The sequence below is a fragment of the Triticum urartu genome, chromosome 3, assembly GCF_003073215.2.
Source record: "Triticum urartu cultivar G1812 chromosome 3, Tu2.1, whole genome shotgun sequence".
In the NCBI taxonomy this organism is placed as follows: Eukaryota; Viridiplantae; Streptophyta; class Magnoliopsida; order Poales; family Poaceae; genus Triticum; species Triticum urartu.
Window position 1 is genome coordinate 1,758,017 of NC_053024.1, and position 15,718 is coordinate 1,773,734.

Sequence of the window (15,718 nt, forward strand, 5' to 3'; positions counted from 1 at the left end):
TAAAGGTGAAGCTCCTTTCTTAGTCTATAAAATAGGGGACCCCCACTGTATTATAAGAAAAAGATAATTATTAGACATACACATTAATGTAGAACCCTCTACTAAGATATCTTTCAAAAACTAAAATGGACACAAAAATATATAAAAGATATGGTACATTTAAGAGTTCAAAATTAGCATTCAATGTCGCCAGTTTTGTATTTTTCTTCTTAGATTTAGATGGAATTTAGTGTAGCAAAATGCCCGAAATTATTTTTTAAATAACATAAGTTTCATGAGTTCTACTTTCGGAATGGTGTATTTGTAAACATAGATTCTTTAATTGCATAATAGTGAATTTTGGATCATGATATTGACACAATTATGTGGTTAATATTATTGGGCACAACAATAATAAATACTAGTTGGTATTGGTTGTAAAGACTATAAATTTTAAAAATACTTAAATTTAGCGATAAATTAAATGTTAAGGAAATAAAAATATTTAGTATAAACATGTGATGGTTTTTTGTTATTAGTGGCACACACCACAAAAAAATACTAGTTGGCTTTAGAGTTGTATATTTTGACATTTTACCTTTAATCTTGTTCAATAATGGAAAAACATTTGACTTTATTAAAAGAAAAACAATACTACACCTTATTATATATATAAGTATTTTATAAGAACGGAGGAGTTAATAGTATTTCACAAGGAATTATTCATGGTAATTAACTGTCTGTAACCGCTTGGAGCTAGACCAACGGCATCGAATACGCGAGTCAGTAACAAACAACAATGCACCGTCCTACAACCTACTCCATCGGTCCGCAGCGAGGGAGGAGAGGCCGGCAGCGGCCTCGAGGTCGTCGTCCATGGCGGGGTGGGGCGGGAGCGCGCGCGGGCAGGAGGGTTTTGGGGGGAAATGGAGGAAAATGGTGAAGGCTGCCACCGACCAGCGGGAGGAGGAGAAGGCGCACGCGCTCGTCCGTCTCGTGTTCGCGCCGATGCAAATCCGGCTCAAAAATGGGTCGGAAATGGGTAGGCAGGCGGACCCCAAACAAACGCGCGTCCGTTTGGGTCGACGCATTGCGTCGACTTTTGTGTCCGCGCTGATTCAAACGAACGCTAGCGGACGAAATGGGTCAATCCCGTTGGAGTTGCTCTTACCGCCTTTGGTGTAGTTGTGGCCATACTCTCTTTGACTAATTGTCCAGAGGAGGGCGTAGAGCCGGTAAAAAAAGATAGCTATCGTGTCATGCTCCGGTTGCTCTGCCGCGAGCTGCTCCCTTTTTTGTTTTGCAAAGAAAGCTTAACGCTTTCTGAAGTGTGGTTAGTGGCCGTGGATGGATTTGTTCTGCGTAGTAGTATCACTTTTGGCGCGTGTACCTATGTCTTTTCGGCCTCGAGAATATGTACCGGGAGCAAACAATACTTGCATATTTGTGGTTGGACGCTTTTCAAACTGACAGTTTATGCGCCGCTTCTTTCTGCCAACAAGATAATAACTATGTATCGCTCTCTTGGAGTTGGTGCCTGTTTCCGGCGAAAGCCTCGATTTGGTGTTGGATCGGTACGATGGCGGTGTCCTCGACGTTGTTCCTCCGTTGGGAGCATGGTGTTTGGAGACACAGTTGTGTCCTTATTGTCCTTCTCCGGTGCTCGCCGTTGTCCTCTCTTGATCCTTGGCGGCGCTATGTACGCCCGTGACCGGTGTTTTTAAGATGGTGTCTTCTTCGGATCGGATTGAGTCCTGCCATCCACTTGCCGTTTCCCCTTAGGCGTTCAAAATGGATGGTGCGTCGACAAGAGAAGCTCTGCGAATATTGGTGGTCTTCGGAGGTGGCCGGTGTCGGTCGTGACGCGATGCCATGTATTAGCTTAGGATAGGCGTTTTTGTATTGTAGCTTGCTTTGCGGTGGTGCTTGTCTTTGATCTTACCCAGGTGTGGTGTTTGCTACGTTCGTTGTTCGCAGCGAGTGCTAGCTAGTGTTCTTGTAATTGACATTCCGCCTTCTATAAACCTATGGTAGGCCTAGACGTACTCTCGAAAAAAATAACTATGAGAAAAGAAGAAAAGGGAAGAATGTCAAGCCTCACCCTCTCCCACAGCAGGCCCATATTTCAATTTCAACGAGTGCTCAATAATGCAACCCTATCAGTTATCAATATACCATGCCGATCACACATTCCTATGTGCACCGGGGAGGCTATGATGTATTTTTTTTAGAACGAAGGCTCGTGAAGAATCTGATTTTGAATTAACAAAGCCATCAACCGGCCAGGAAATACAACACAACAACAAGCACATCGGCCGAACGATACATGGGAGCACCCTAGGAAGCTTACAACTCAACGCAGTACACTAGCTCAAAACATAAAGAGGAGGAAGCCCTAGCTAGTACACGCCGCCCACTGCAGCAAACAAGAACCAAGGATTGCAGGCGGCATGAGCACGGCGAGGACCTGCAGAAACAGAGTGGAGTTGTGGACATGGCTGAGTCCAAGTTGGAGGAATCCAAGCATCTTCCTTCGTTCTCGCCGTAGAGGGACCCTACCCTCTCGCCTTGGATCGAAAGGCGCCGCCGACGGACCTGAGAGATGCTCACCCTAGAGTAGGAGAGATGCTGACCTCGAGTCTTGGAGCAGGCACAGAGCACAACCTCCTAGGAATGAGCACACCTCATCTGACACACTGACGCAACCTAGGACACCTGAAAAACAGCGGGAAAGCCACTGGGAGCAGACACTAAAGAACGAGCAGCAAGGACATCAGGAGAGGCCGGAGAACGGCGAGGAGCAAGAGTCGTCGGCCGCTGAAGAGAGAACACTGGGCGTCCATGGCCAGGGACGTGTTGCTATTGCCGGGAAGAGGAACCCTATCCCCTACCGCCGGATCGCAGACGCCGTACCGCCGGAGCTGAGCCAAACCCGCCACCACCGAGGAGCACCACCCTTGAGGGAGCGGGGACAGACTTCCCTGCGAACCAGACCAAACCACGGCCACCTGAAAAACAAAGCCGCCCAAAACTCCACCTTTGCCGCCCTCACCCGAACGCACGCTCCCCAGGCGGCACCTCCAAGGAGGACACGACACGCGGCGCACCGTCACCGCCCAATCCAAGAGGGATTTTGGGCTTTCACCCGGGAGGGGAACGGGGATGGATAAGGGTGGGACCTCGGCTGCACCTCCAAGGAGGAAGGGCGGCACCCAAGGGCGTCGCTGCCGCCGGGCCGGACCAGCCGATCGATGGTTTCCCACGGTCCCAAAACCGCACCACCGGGCACCCATCCACACCATTCCGGCGACCGAAGCAGCGGAAAACGGCGAGGATGAGGAAGCTGAAGGGGAGGGGAGTCAAACCTCAGATCTGACGAGGAGGGGGATCTCCACGCCGCAGCCACCGCCTGCCGCCGTCTCACCACCCGCGTGGTCGAGAGCGCCGGCCAGGACCTCCCACGGACGCCGCCAGCCGCGAGGGCGCCGCCACCGCGCCAAGAAGGGCCGCCGCCCCAGATCCGGAGTCCTCCGCCAGGAACAGAGCGAGCAGGGCCTCGCCGCCATCATCACCGGTGGCCGCGCAAGCTTGCCGGCGGCTACCTCGGGTGGCGACGAGGAGGGAAGGGGGTGAGGGGTGGCGGCGCTAGGCGGAAACCCTAGTCGCCTCCCGAGTAGCGGGCGACGCCCGCCATGATATTTCTGCCTTTTAGACAGTTGCTAGGAGGAATGTATGTGTTTGTCTCCTCACTATGACCGGCTATGATGTTTTGGTTCGCAGATCGAATCGATCCCCGATTCTGGATCTTGCACGCTCCCTGTATTCTCCCTCGACCGAGAGTATGTACATCCAGAAGCCGAGGGCATGCGTATGCAGTTTTTTTTTTTGTTTAACTGGATGCATGGAGCTGAGTCGAGGTGCAAGACGGTAGATATATAGTCGACATCTTTGCATTGGATGGTCCCGTTTTACGACCCATCTCACCATGCTCCTCTCGTTGGCAAATAGCAGTCCAGCGTGAGACACACAGAAACCCTAGGTATCGAACCTCATTAGTCGAAGGTTTGCATAGTAGAAAATTTTAGATATTTGGAACTCCCTGCTGTCCATCGACAAGTTTTTTGGATTTTCAGAGTCGTATTTTTTTGTCGAAAATATGCAGTCAAGCCCGGGAGCAGGCAGAACAGGTGTGGACTCAAGAATGTTGTATCCTTCTGCTCACTTTCTTTCTCCACAAGTGTTTGTATAGGATAGAAAATTCCAAACATCTTAAGCTCTCCGTTGTCCGTCCAAAAGTTTTTGGATTTTCATAGTCCTAGTTCTTGCCGAAATGCAATCAAGGCCCGGGAGCAGGCGGAGCAGGTATCAACTCAAGGATGTTGTACTACACTTTTGCTCACTTTCTTTCTAATCCACAAAAGCGTAAAGTCCTCGATTCGAGATGCTGCTGGCATTGTGCGGCGTCGCCAACAGATTGGCATGCAAAGGCGGGCATTGCTTTATTTCCTGCCACCAAACGAGCAATTAACCTCGGAGCTATACTTAAACTTGGTGTTTCAGCTGTCAAGTGTCAGCCTGCCATGGTATGTGTCTTGTACTTGGCTAGTGTGGAGGGGGTCAACAAACAGGGCACACGACAAGACGCAGGTGTGGTTACGTTCAGAGACAGAGAGAGACATCAGCCTAATCTGATCAATGCCCTAATTGACTCTCTCTGCGCTTACAAAGGCATCAGCCTCGGGTCTACTCTGTGAGCCGTGGACCAGCAGAGTGAAGAGGTGAAGAAGCAGGGCACAGAACACACGTACAGGTGTGGGTTGGAGAGAGATGAGAAGCTTCTCATCCTCATCTCCTTATCTCTGATGATAACCCACACCACAATAGGTTGATCCTACGAGGACCAAGCTACAGCAAGTCAGACCAGGCAAAGTTGACGAACGTGATTAGCGGCGCGACGAAATGCCTTCTCAACCAGCAGCATACGTTTTTCTTATGTCCTACCTCTTGCACGTGTTCTTCTCACCATCATGTACAGTGCAGTAGTAGAGACGTGTGTCCTTGGAATGCATGCATTCTTTCTTGGCTGCTCCTCTCTCGCGCACAGTGACCAGGCTTCTACAGCACTGCGCCGGCATTCTAATAAGCAGTTGGGTTTTACTGAAGGAGTCGAAAAAACAGGGCCGCCGATAGGGTACCGGGCACGCACTGAGTGGTTCAGAGGGTAGGGTAGGGCGAGAAGCTTCTCAATATCCTGACAACAAGGACAAGAGTACAGAAACCTTGGCCTGTACTCACCATCCTCTGAATCATTGCGCGTCACCAGCACAAGAGCAAGACTCCCTCTTTCCTCGTACATCCGCAAGGCTTTTGACTCTGTCAAATAAGAGTATTTGCTTGACCTCCTATCTTTGAGGATCCTCTTGAATGGGGTGACTGGCAGGGTCTACGGCAAGGGGACCCCATCTCTCGCTTTCTTTTTGTCATAGCTATTGACCCATTGAAGCAAATCCTTGATGTGGCGACAATGAAGGGCCTTCTGCACAAGATTCGAGGGAGAGGGGTCATGGTGCGAACTAACTTCCATAGGAGCTCGATGGTCCCCATTCAGTTGGCAACCTCGACTTGGGCCACATCACACAAGGGCTACCGGTTATCAGGGCTTCATTCCCTCTCTGTTATCTAGGACTCCCACTCTCTGTGTGGAAGCTGAAGCTCGCCGACCTGCAATTTCTTGTCAATAAAGTGGCAAGCAGACTGACTACATATGACGGCCAAAACATCAGCACCATTGGCCGCGCGGCACTCGTCAAGTCGGTCCTCGCTTCCCAAGTGATCTACTTCATCACGCCACTTGTCATACAACCCACCATTCCGCAAAACATCAACAAGCTTCAGCGGGCCTTCCTATTGTCAAGGTTAGATATGACAGCCGGGGCAAAATGCAAGGTCAATTGGGATATTGTCAGCCGACTGCTTGCCTATGGTGGAGTTGGGGTCCTCAACACCAACAAGTTCGCGCGGGCTTTGCGTTTGCGGTGGCCTTGGTATGAGTGGAAGGAGCCCACAAAGTTGTGGGTCAGGAGTGGGAACCCGTGTGATGAGGAGGACCTCAACTTTTTCTACGCCTATACCACCATCATGGTCGGGAACGGTGCGAGGACTCCATTTTGGGACTCTCCTTGGCTTCTTGGACGCAAGCCCAAATACATTGCTCCGCTCATTTACGAGACTTCCTCCCGGAAGCACCGGAAGGTACAAGAGGCCCTCAAGGAAAACGCATGGATCCTCAAAATCAGACCACCCGCATCGGTTTTCCATCGAGCATGTTGCACAATTCTTCACCCTTTGGATGCTGCTGCATGAGGTACACCTTGATGAGTTCGCTGAAGATGACATCCTATGGAAGCACAGGGAATCTGGGCACTACTTCGCGCCTCGGCTTACAGGGCACAGTTTTTGGGCTTGGTCCTCTCTCCCATGGACCAAATGGTTTGGAAGGCTTGGGGCCCACCGAAAGTCAAGTTCTTTGCTCGGCTCGCGCTTCAGGATATGACTGGACTGTTGACAGATTGGAGAAGCAAGGATGGCCCAATTGTGGCCCTTGCCCCTTGTGCCGACGGGTGCAGGAATGTGGCCTCATCTTTTCTTTCGATGCCGCTTCACTCTCAGGCTTTGGAAGCTGGTTATTCAAAAACTACGCATCCACGACATGGACACGCTCGCATGGCACTTGTTCGACTCTGTTTAGGCATGGTGCGCGAGCACGTGCACCGCGGGCACCACCAACAGAAAAGAAAAGGTATCGATTACTATGCTAGTGTCGTGGGTCATCTGGAATGAGCGCAACGCAAGAGTGTTCAGGCAAAAGAGCGCACCTCCGCAAATCTTGCTCAACATCATCGTCGACGAGGCAAACCTTTGGATCAAAGCCGGGGAAAAGAAACTAGGGTCCTTTTTATGGCGAGAATAATTGTCATGCCGTAACATGGGTGTGTGTTGTAGCAAACTCTTTCTCCTCCTTATTTAATATATGAGGCAAATCTTTGGCCTCCATTTAAAAAAAATCCTCTGAATCATTCTTTCTTCAACCAACAAACCCAGGTGAATCTTCCTTCTTGATTTAAGATTGTGATCATCGACCATTCATTCATTGATGTTGCTTTGGTTTCTTGTGCTTAACTCGGCGTCCGTCCGCCCGTTCCTTCAGACAGCAGGATAAGAGCATCTACAACCACATGTTGCAAAATCTGGCACCTCAAACGTCCGTGGACAATGACCGAACATGCCTCAAAATTGACCATTTTCAACCACGTGCCCTATTTCTGAAACACCTATTACATGCAGCGCCATCTCGTCCGTTTTGGGCCGGCTGGACTGTCAAAACACACCGAAAATTGCTCATAGTTAAGATTTTCACACTTGTATTAGTCCCACCTCGCCATGTGACGAGCTAGTCGACCGGCTTAAATAGCCGGGTCGATGACAGTGCAACTCATATTCTGATGGCAAGCTATGAAGGAGGGATGTGCAAGGCTGGCGCCACGAAAGATCACGGAATGGATCACCCGTTGCTTATATCGTCAACACCCGGACCCCGCCGCCACAACTCCAACTTCACAACAAACAACCGAGGCAATCAGCCACACGTCGACAATGGTGTGGCTTAGATTCTAATGGAAAGATGCGAAGGAGGGATGCACAAGGCTGGTGCCATGGAAGATCCCGGAACGGATCACCTGTTGCCTAGAAACATATTAGAAGCCATCTTTTTTCGATAAAGGGCGCTTTTATTAGAAGCCATCTATAAGGGGAGGCTTCTGGACACTTGTTAGAAGTATAGTTGTGTAGAGGTAAGTAATTAGAGATAGAATAGTTCAAATACACCATGACTTGTCTTGTACTCGAAAATGTTGCTTGGGACCATGGTGCACCTGAACCTACACTCACCGCCCTACATCGTCTGACAACCTTTTCGAGATACGAGCTAATTAAATTGTTTCAAGAACCATGCACAGGTGATCAAGAGACCTATAAGATGCTAATCAGTCTACTACATTTGAATTTGTAGGTGTTAAAAAAATTCAACATCCTGGAGTTCTGGTACACTCTCCAATGCTCTTTTTTTTCTGGTTGCTCGTTCTGTGTACACTCAGATTATTTACATTTTTGTGTTTTTTTCATCATGAAGTACCAATTAACATTTTTGGCTTTTGTAGCAGCAGGCTCATTTACTAAAACTACTGAAAAACGTAAATATTTCATGGATTTTTACTAAAAGTACCCATGCACAAGTGATCAACTATTTTAAAGATCTGCAACGATTTATAGAAAAATCATGGTCTTCACACAACTTTTTATCGTCACTTTTGGGACTGAAAATATAGTATAATATTCTCTACAGTATATATTTAGATATGAGAATGTATAGTGCTGTAGTATAGGAATGACACCGAAGGATAAAAATATTTCTTTAGTCCTTCTCATGAACTGGACTGACACTGTAGCTTAGGGTTGTGTGTGAGTTTAATACAATTCTATGGAAAAAATGGATCCCAAGCAGGCCTAGAACAAGCATCATTTTAGCTGATGGTTAAGCAAATAGGGTTTGCGCAACATTAACTTGCACAGATCCTTAGGAAAACCGAAATGGATCCGACCGCGCCGAGCGTAGGTTCGAGTGCACCATGGTCCAGAAAATCAGCTCTCGTCTTGTACTTCAAGTCTCAGCTCACGATGTACTCTATGTAATCCCCCACGAGGGTCACAACACAATACAACAGAAATATTTTAGCCATCCTACTATTTCCTATGGGTAAACATAGGTAATTACCTATTTGCCCGACCAATAATGGTTGTGGATTACAACGATGACATCGCCATTAGTAGCGGGTTTGGGGTCATGTGAGTTTCTAATTCAGCTCCGATCAGATTGAGACATTGCGATCGATCCTGGTGTCGGTGCCGAGTCATGCTGCAAAGGTACAAAAGACTTTTCTCGGAGGTGAAAGATGAGACCTTTGAGCTGCCACCAGTGACAGGTGACAACTACAACAGTGACATCCATCCATGGAAATGGAATGGAAGGTAGGTTTACTACAGCATCTTTTAGGGCTCAAACGGTCAAGGATTTGTTGAAAAGAAATCCGGACGCTGATTGCACAGAAAAGTTGACGCTAGGAATGGCAAGAGTCAACTGATCAAGTGTTTGCTTCACTGAACTGAACTTGTGAGGCGTGCTGGAGAAGCCAGTTAGTTAATTACAGGTACTACCGTGTACCAAACGTCACTACATTATCCTGAGCTAATGAACCGCGAAAACGAAAGCAGAAGCTAGTTGTAGTATTACCATGCGTCTTGAGTCGGTTGATGTCAGTATACATCGTTGGATGGATCACTTGACAGGAAAGTAAGTAAGTAAAGGGAGTGACATGTCTGTCAGCATTGTTTGCTCAGTAACATCTCTGATCATCCTTGAAGCAGCAAGCAACGTCCCTTTCCGAATCATGGCATCTCGATCATCCTGCCTGCCTGCTGAAATCACGCGACTTACTTACTGCAGGTACGAGTTTGGAGCGTTCTGCAAGATGGTACTGTACTGCGGTGGATAGAGCAGGGCAGGATGGGGACTGCCCACCAAATCCGACGACTGTTTTGGTCTGATCTTTCCGCAGGGTAGGAAATAAAGCCAAGTGGGCAACAACCACCACCTCCACAGGAAGCCAGCAAGCATTTGCGATATGGTGACCCTATCCTTCCTTCCTTGCTCTCCACGATAGATGTGCAGATGTATGTAGCGTGTTCATGTTGATGAAGATGTGCAGATGTGGTGTGGTGGGTGTTCCTCGTCTTCACTTCTTCCCTCACAAACAATTTTTCTTTACTTTTTGCCTTATTCAGCACTACTTCTTCTTCTCAATTCGCATGATGTTGTACATACCCTTGGATAAACACGGTGAGGTGGGGATGCCTTCTCTGAATCCCCACATATTAGTACAACCGTTGATGTGAACATGAAACAGAAAGAAACTGTATCTGTCAGTCAGTCGATTTTGTGTGTCAGCTGGCTAGTCTTCCTGGTTTTAACTACCTGATGATTGGCATGAACAACAAAGAGGTAAAGCGAAAAGAGAAAACATCACGGGTTGTTGTCATGTGACCATCAGCTGAAACAGATCTCGGTTGAATTGATGCATGTAGACCGTCCTGATTTTCTCTTCTCAGGTGAATAGGTTTTCTTGGTTCTCTTCTCACAATCTCACGCACCCTGTTCCTGCTGCACCAAACCCTCTCACATCGCAGACGAGTTTCTCTTTCCTGTATTTTTTAAAAAAAAGGAGGATGACCCCGGCCTCTGCATCTGAACGATGCATACGGCCACTTTATTAATTATTTCCACAAGACCTTACAAAGTCATACAACAGTAAGACTAAAGCCGCCGTCTAAACAACAAACTGTCGCTACACCTATCTAGTTGATGAAGGGTCGCAGATAGGAGTACTCCGCAGATAGCCTGGGCCTAATACCAAACAGACATCGCAGTCAAGCCTAATATCTAAGACCTGAGACCCCAACCTAGCCACCTGCCGAGTCTGGGGCACACACTGGTCCGGCGTGTTCTCAGAGGCCGCCGCGCCAACTGCCACCGCTCCATCTTCATATCTGTACTGATGCATCAACCTTGCTTGGCCTAGCTATCGTCGACGCCACCACGGCGCCCAACGGCACCTCCTCCCTGCGCGCAAACAGCTGAGCACGTCGCGATCGCCACTGATACACCTCAGCGCCATGCTGCCAAGTATCACCAGCCGACACAGCTTGAAGCCTTGGAAGATCTGTCGTGTGTAGCACCTGCCGACCAGGCATGACAAAGCGTAGCACCTGTCGCTCATGCATGACTTGACATCTCCACCGAAGCTCCGCGCAAGACGAAGCAGCTCCACCTCCTGCCTCTGACTTCCAGTACTGCTCCACAAACGATGCTCCTAAGAGAAAAACGACACCGCAGTGCCGCCATCGTCCGATCTGGAACACCAGATCCTAGGGTTCCCTTGAAGCAGCACGAGTGGGTCGACAATAATTACACGACGATGCCTTCATCAAGGTAATGGCGTAGAACGCCGCCATCACCTGCTGTCGGCTCGGTTTTCACCGGCAACCATGTCTCCCCAACTCGCAACCGGGACTAGATAATGGATCTCGAGATCCGATCACCAAGCTTCTGGCCGGCCACCGCCGACGAAGAGGATGACCACCACCACTGGCTACACCGGTCAGAACAGGTCTGCCATGGGTGCCGCCAAGCAGTCCACCAGGCCCTCGACGCCGCCGCTGATCTAAAGCCAGATGACATGCCGCCGAAGACCGCATCGCGCCGCCGCCCGATCCAGGCCAGCCGCCGCAGCAGCCGCCCGTGGCCCGAGGCAGGGCCGACCGCCGCAGCCGTCGAAGCCAACACCGCCGCTTCTAGATCAGCCGCACCTCCACACATGTTGGGGCCCCGCCACCCCTGAGACGCGGGAGGGAGCAAGAGCCCCCGCCACCGCCGTCGGCCTCCGGGCGCAAGCCGGCGGCGTCCTCCGGCGGCGGCGGGAGGAGGGGAGGAAGATGGGCTAAACCCCGGCGGCGGCTAGGGTTGGGGAGCTACCCGAGGCGCCCGAGCGGGGGGCGACACGGGCATTTTTCCTCCTGAACCTTGTCTGGTGGGATGCCAAGGATTTTTTTTTATCCAGTAGCAACTCCACTCTCTTTCCCGTTTGAAGCACACGTTCCTACTACTTGTCATGGTGGCGGCTGTTGGTTATGGCGTCGCATTGCGAAAAGAAGACATGGGCCGGTTGTTGAAGCATTCCATAACACGACTGCAGGAACATGCATAAAATTTCTAGTACAGCAGTATATACTTTTTTTCCCACGGAATTCAAAGACTACCAAGTAAACACCTTTTTCTCCTATCACGACGCACGGCCATTTTTAAAAAAAGCTGCAAGTTTTATGTGGTTGCCTGGGGTTCAGACGTAGATAGATAGATAGATAAAGGGTAGGTTGTTGCATGATTGTCCTATTTTTCCCATTGCCAGCTTGATGATGTACTCACTATCACTTGCTAAGGTAGTTTGATAATGTCTGCCAAACATTCATTGGAAAAAAACGATCCATTGATTTGGCATTGCATTTGTCGATAAAAACTGGTGCCTTTGTAGTTGTTTGGCCTTGTCTTCTCCTTGTGTTATTGCTCGTAGTGCTGATTCTTTAATTCATTGGTCGTGCTCTCTCTCTCTCTCTCTCTCTCTCTCTCTCTCTCTCTCTCTCTCTCGGTAGGGCCTGCAGCCATAGCCAGAGGAGGCCGAGGAGACAGATGGGTGTTCAATCTGAGCTTGTCGCACGGTTTTTATTTGCTGCCGGATGTGATGGTTGTGATGGTGGTGTGGATCATCAGTTTCGGGGGCCTGATTGATGGTTTGACTGAAGGACGGAGATCGTGGTCGTGGAGCCTAAGGTCGTGCTGATGGATGGAGCCGTTGGTTGATTACTTAGTTCTTCTTGGAATTGTGAGTAGTAACAAACAAATCGTAGCTTGCTTGGTGTGTTGCTTTGGTAAGATAGATGCATTGGAGTAGCGAGTAGCTAGCTAGCTCTTAGAGATGAAAATCCTGGTATTGATGACAGGAGAGGGCAAATCACACAAGTTGTATTTATGCTCATGTATATGTGATATCTCGGTTATAATATCATATATAATCGTTATGAACCTCAAATCTTCGGCTACCAAACGCGTTGTGCTGCCGAAGTTTCTCGCTAAGTTTTCCACGACTTGTGAAAATTTTGGCCTTGTTTGTAAGGAAACAAAAGCTTTAGGGCATTGACTGTGAAATGCTGGGCTCTTCTTTGTAAGGAAACAAAAGCTCTAGGGTGTCGCCTACATATCGTCCACCTCCTGCATCTTTTTATGCCCATAGGTAGAGGATGGTGATCCAGACCCAGCATCGGTTTAGTTTGTGCTCGTTGCATTGTCGACTGTAAAGCTTGTTGCATTGCACCACTTCTGATAAATTTGTTAATTACTAAAATACATACATTTCCCCCGCAAGTATTTCCCAACGGAGGGAGTACCATGTTAATTAGTTTGTGCTCATGATCCGTTCCTCTTGAAGAAGGCGGCGAGGATGAGGAACTGGATGACGCCGAAGAAGCATGGCATTTTAATTTTTCCGCTTATTTATGGAAATTTTGGAAATATTTTTTATTCCTGACATGGCAGTTTTATTATTAAGATCATTAATTTTTAATAATTAATAAATGATATTTTTATTAATAAGAAGATGGCAATATAATTATCAATATCATGAGATTTTTATTATTAATATCATGGCCTTTTTATTATTAAGAGGACGTCATTTGGGTGGTCGATCATTCTGTAGGCTGGCTTTGTTGCCGGTGTGAACTAGTGCCGCTGGCTTTGTTGTGACGTGAACAAATACAACATACCAACAGTTAGAATCGCGTAGCTGCGTGCCCTTTTTCTGACTAGCTTCTTGTGAAAAGCATTTCAGGCACGAGCACACCTGATGAACTCAGAAACCTACTATGGAATCAATCAACCCATCGCAACCGAGTGCTCTGCTCTCCAAGCTCTGCGCAGGTGTTTTTACATTAAAATCCCCGAACGATTTCTTTTTGCTCAAAAAACAAATCAAACCCCTTGTCGAAGCCCTTTATGATATATAACCCTAGATCGAGTCAGATTTGGGGCAGCTGAACCCACTTAAGCCGAAGCCTTAGTAGATGGGAACGACAGAACCTATGATTCCATAGGATTTTATTGAAAAGAATCCTAACACTTCATTGGGTGGGATGGCGGAACAAACCAAAAAAATGGTCTTATTTGGTAAGTTTATAAATTAACAAATAAGACAGGAAAGAGTAAATATTCGCCCGCGAAATTCTTATTGAATTAGAATACTTTACCGGGACTCAAAAGAATTTGGCGAAGTGTTTGTTCCTGAACGAGGGAAGTGGAAAGACAAAGAGGGATAGGGAGCTCGCCTCCTTCTTTTTTGTAATCGCCGAAATTGTACGACGACCCTTCTTGTTCCAGGCCATACGACCCTGAGACGTGACGGTGTCACTTTTCCGGCCCGGTAAAGTGACAGTTATATAAATAAGAATAAGAAAAAGAAGCGTGATGTTGTCATGTTGTCAGCAATCAAATTATCGTAAATAGATAGTACAGTTTAAAATTGGGAGAAGAATAATAGAAATAAAACCAAAAATAAATAAAAATAGACAAATAGAAAATAATAAAAAATCGTATATATAAGGAAACTTAATACAAAAGTGCAAATAGAAAGCAGTAAACCTGCTAGTGGAGAAGAGCCATCGAACCATATTTGTCATTTTTTATTTTCGAAATGAGACTATCTATTTTGACAGGCGGGACTGAACTAGTACGAAAATTGACCCTTAGGTTTGTTTTGGTCAACGGGACCGCATAACGATTATGCTTTGAAAACGGCTCTGGGTCCGTCAGGATTATGAGAAGTTGTACTCAGTAGGGCTCTTTTGGAGAAGTTGAGTAGCACCCTCCTATTCTAGTTTGTGAGTAATCTGAAAAGGAAAGGCTGCTGGAGAGCAGGTCGAATAGTTAAAAAAGGGGATGGCTAATTCTAGGAATAGAGTAGCATTCTCAAGCACTACCCTCCGTTTTTTTTCCAGTCCATATAAAACAGTCAATCTACCACATGAATCTCTACTCGTATAAAGTCTGAGTATTCGTTCGTTCACTCCTCCCCTCCTGCTACCAGGACGCACCATGCCATGTGTCGTGTGCCAGTTGAGCAAGGGGCCATGGGAAGTTGCGCCGGCCGGATGGCGACGTGCATGTGTGAGAGCTACGCCTCTTGCTGTCGGTGGCGTGTTACGCTGCAAGGTACAAAAGACTTTTCTCGGAGGTGAAAGAAGAGACCTTTGAGCAGCTACCTAGTAACAAATGACAACTACAATGGTGACATCCATCCATGGAAATGGAAGGTAAGTCGCAGAATCCTTTTCAGCACAAATAGTCATGAATTTGTTGAAAAGAAACTTGGCGCTGAATGCCCCAAAAAGAAGAAAGATGTTGACGCTGGCAACCGGAAATCAATGGATGGAGCGTTTGCTCCACTGAATTGAACTTGTGAAGTGTGCTGGAGAAGTAAGGGAGGGAGGGAGTGACAAGTCTGTCAACATTGTGCAGTATAACCTCTCAATCATCGCATATGTGGAAATACTGCTATCTGGTCAGTTACAAACTTACAATACTGGAACTGATGTTGCCTCTTGCTTCACTGCTCGACCATCCTTGAAGCAAGCAGCGTCCCCTTCCAAACCATTTCATCCATGATTCCCCTGAGGCTTACTTACTGCAGGTAGGAGTTTGGAGCGCTTTGTAAGATGGTACAACCTCCTACCTGCGGTGGAGAGAGCAGGACTGCCCACCAAATCTGACGACTGTTTTGGGCTTTTGGCTTGATCCTGATTGCAGGCTAGGAAATAAAGCCAAGTGGGCAACCACAACCACCTCCACTCCACTGGAAGCCAACAAGAATTTGTGGTGCGGTGGCCCTATCCTACCTTCCTTGCTCTCCAGGATAGACTACATACAATCACTAAATACAATTCTCTTTCTTTGCTGACTGTAGTATCTTCGGGTCTAGTTTATTTCTCTTTATAGTAGATGTCATAGTTTTATTGGAGGCTCTTT